The sequence below is a fragment of the Mus caroli genome, chromosome 2, assembly GCF_900094665.2.
Source record: "Mus caroli chromosome 2, CAROLI_EIJ_v1.1, whole genome shotgun sequence".
NCBI classification, from domain to species: Eukaryota; Metazoa; Chordata; class Mammalia; order Rodentia; family Muridae; genus Mus; species Mus caroli.
In genome coordinates, this window is record NC_034571.1 from 11,188,616 (window position 1) to 11,193,262 (window position 4,647).

The window sequence follows — 4,647 nt, forward strand, 5'->3', positions numbered from 1 at the left end:
AATTCAAAGCCCATACCTAAACATAATAAAAGCAATATACTGCAAACCAGTAGCCAACATCAAACTAAATGGAGAGAAACTTGAAGCAATCCCACTAAAATCAGGGACTAGACAAGGTTACCCACTTTCTCCCTACCTATTCAATATAATACTTGAAGTCCTAGCCAGAGCAATTAGGCAACAAAAGGAGATCAAAGAAATGCAAATTAGAAATAAAGAAGTCAAAATATCACTATTTGCAGATGATATGATGGTATATATAAGTGATCCTTAAAATTCCACCAGGGAACTCCTAAACCTGATAAACAGCTTCAGTGCAGTAGCTGGATATAAAATTAACTCAAACAAGTCAATGACCTTTCTTTACACCAAGGATAAACAGGTTCAGAAAGAAATTAGGGAATCAACACCCTTCTCAATAGTCACAAATAATATAAAATACCTTGGCGTGACTCTAACTAAAGAAGTGAAATATCTGTATGATAAGAACTTCAAGTCCCTGAAGAAATAAATTGAAGAAGATCTAAAAAGATGGCAAGATCTCCCATGCTCATGAATTGGCAAGATTAATATAGTAAAAATGGCTATTTTGCCAAAAGCGATCTAGAGATTCAATGCAATCACCATGAAAATTCCAACTCAATTATTCAGAGAGTTAGAAAGGGAAATTTGCACATTCATCTGGAATAACAAAAAAAACTAGGATAGCAAATACTATTCTGAACACTAAGAGAACCTCTGGGGGAATCACCATGCCTGACCTCAAGCTGCACTACAGAGCAATTATGATAATAATTTCATGGTACTGGTAGAACGACAGATAGGTAGATCAATGGAATAGAATTAAAAACCCAGAAATAAACCCACACACCTATGGTCATTAGATCTTTGACAAGGGAGCTAAAACTAGTCAGCAGAAAAATAAAAGCATTTTCAACAAATGGTCCCGGCAAAACTGTCGGTTATCATGTAGAAGAGTGCGAATTGATCCATTCCTATCTCCTTGTACAAAGCTCAAGTCTAAGTGGATCAAGGAACTCCAATAAAACCACAGACTCTGAAATTTACAGAGGAGAAAGTGGGGAAAAGCCTCTAAGATATGGGCACAGGGGAAAAATTCCTGAACAGAACAGCAATGGCTTGTGCTGTAAGATCGAGAATCGACAAATGGGATCTCATAAAATTGCAAAACTTCTGCAAGGCACTGTCAATAAGACACTGTCAATAAGACAAAAAGGCCATCAACAGATTTTGAAAGGATCTTTACCAATCCTAAATCAAATAGGGGACTAATATCCAATATATACAAAGAACTCAAGGAGATAGACTCCAGAAAATCATATAACCCTATTAAAAAATAGGGTACAGAGCTGAACAAAGAATTCTCAACTGAGGAAAACTGAATGACTGAGAAGCACTTAAAAAAAAATGTTCAATGCCGGGCGTGGTGGCGCACGCCTTTAATCCCAGCACTTGGGAGGCAGAGGCAGGCGGATTTCTGAGTTCGAGGCCAGCCTGGTCTACAGAGTGAGTTCCAGGACAGCCAGGACTACACAGAGAAACCCTGTCTCGAAAAAACCAAAAAAAAAAAAAAAAAATGTTCAACATCCTTATCATCAGGGAAATGCAAATCAAAACAACCATGAGATTCCACCTCATACCAGTCAGAAAGGCTATGATCAAAAATTCAGGCAACAGGAGATGCCAGTGAGGATGTGGAGAAATAGGAACACTGCTCCATTGCTGGTGGGATTGCAAGCTTTTACAAGTACTCTGGAAATCATTCTGGAAGTTCCTCAGAAAATTGGACATAGCAATACCTCTCCTGGGCATATACCCAGATGATGTTCCAAGTTGTAATAAGGACACATGCTCCACTATGTTCATAGCAGTGTTATTTATAATAGCCAGAAGCTGGAAAGAACCCAGATGTCCCTCAAGAGAGGAATGGATACAGAAAATATGGTACATTTACACAATGGAGTACTACTCAGCTATTAAAAACAGGATTTATGAAATTCTTGGACAAATGAATGTATCTGGAGGATATCATTCTTTTTGAGGTAACCCAATCACAGAAGAACACATATGATATGCACTCACTGATAAATGGATATTAATACAGAAACTTAGAATACCCAAGATAAAATTTGCAAAATACATGAAATCAAGAAGGAAGACCAAAGTGTGAATACTTCGTTCCTTCTTAGAATGGGAAACAAAATACCCATGGAAGTAGTTACAGAGACAATGTTCATAGATGAGACAGAAGAAAGGACCATCCAGAGACCCGGGGATCTATCCCATATACAACTACCACCCCAGAGACTATTGCACATGCCAGCAAGATTTTCCTGACAGGGCCCTGATATAGCTATCTTTTGTGAGGTTATGCAAGTGCCTGGCATATACAGAAATGGATGCTCACAATCATCTATTGGATGGAACACAGGGTCCCTAAAGAAGGTGCTAGAGAAAGTATCCAAGGAGCTAAAGGGGTTGGCAACCCTATAGGAGGATCAACAATATGAACTAACCAGTACCCCACAGAACGGAGTCTCTAGTTTCATATGTAGCAGAGGATGGCCTAGTCGGCCATCAATGGGAGAAGAGGCCCTTGGTCTTGTTAAGATCATATGCCCCAATACAGTGGAATGCCAGGGCCAGGAAGCGGGAGTGGGTAGGTTGGGGAGCAGGGTGGGTGGAGTGTATAGGGGACTTTAGTGATAGCATTTGAAATGTAAATGAAGACAATATCTAATAAAAAATGAAAAAAAACAAAGAAATTGTTGTTGGCCTTTCTGCTATGGGAATCTCTCAGCTGTGACTCCCTCAGGTGACTCTAGGATATGTAAGGTTGACAGTTGAGAGCAGATGCTAACTGGGACACACTGTTATGTCAGAGGACAGCTCAGCTAAAGGTCTCTGCACTCAGCACACACTGCTGCTGCACATCCTGAAATACCCTATCTCCTGTCATCTGCAGCTCAGGAAAAAACTTCTTCCCACCTCAAGTACTGTATCTATAAAAGAGAAAACCCAAGGTTCAAATGCCACTGTGTTGCTGGGGACACTTATATAACAGAGAAAACTAATTAACTTGTCATATCTTTTCTGTCAACAGGACTCATGTAGTGTCTTGCATAACAGAGAGCCATAACAAATAACACAGGAAGTCTGTTTCTTGTATCTCTTTATATTCTGATTCTTCAAAAAATATTATATTTGTTTGTGTGTGTGTTTTGTTTTGCACCTGTGTGTATGCATGCATACACACACACACACACACACACACACACACACACACACACACACACGTACCATGCCATGCATGTATGGAAGTCATAGAGCTATTTACAAAAGTTGATTTTTTTTTTACCCTCATGTAGGTTTTGGAGATCAAACTCAGATGATCAGGCATGGTAGCAGGAGCCTTTAACCCATTCAGTACCTTGCTACTATTTATATTTCAATTCTTGATTCTGAAAGGTAGAAAAATTTAGATTGATGCTTGCAATAATAGCCTAGGATGGTCATGAAAATTTAATAACATTAATCAACCAAGTGTGTTATTTAATTTTTATACCTGTGAATCTATGTATAGCACAGAAAATAAGACACTAATTCTACTAGCTACATGATAAACATAAGAATTATAAATAACTTTAGTTAGCAATATTTTATCACCAAACTTCAAAATCTTAAAAAGTTAGATTCATTTAAATGTTTTAGTTAGAAATTTATTGATTAAAATTTATAAAATATTTTTATTTAATATGTTTTTTAAATTTTAGTAGAAAAATAAAATTAAGTAAACCAGGTTTTGTATTTTAATATTTACTTTATTTTTTGTAATGAATTTCAATTTTTTTGTATATTCTACTACTTAGTCTTTTAATCAAAACATTTTTGATCATTACTTAAGTGAGTTAAAAATCAATTGCTTAAATAATTTGATACTTAAACAGCCACAAAAAGCAAATTAAGACCAAAATGTCTAAAAGAAAACTATAAGAATAGAAATCTATGGATTAGAAATAGACAAACTATACAGAAAATCAAATAAGTCAACTATTACTGAATCCAATATATATATATATATATACACACACACACACACACATATATATATACACACATACACACACATATATACATTGTGTGTATGTGTCTGTGCAAGCACATGTGTGTGTTATATAAATGCATGGGGTAGTGTGTGTGTCATATGTGAGGGTGTGGTGCAGTGTGTGTATGTGTACGTGTGAGCACAAGGAGGCCACATGATGATATCTAGTGTCCTGCTCTATCACATTTTTTATTTCTTTGAGTCAAGGTCTCTTGCTGAGTCTGGAACTAGGAATCCAGATTAGTGGCAAGGAATACCCAGAGATTCCCCATCTCTGCACAACACAGCACTGGAATTATGCTCACATGCATGTCCATGTTCAGTTTCCGATATGGGAGCTGCATACTTGAACTCAGCTCCTCACACTTGCACTGTAAGTCCTTATGTGCTTAGCCATCTCTCCAGTCCCAAAGCTACACTTAAAAGACGAATAGGTCATAAATAGAGACTGTGATGGTTTGTATATCCTTGGACCATGGAGTGGCACCATCTGAAGGTGTGGCCTTGTTGGAATAGGTGTG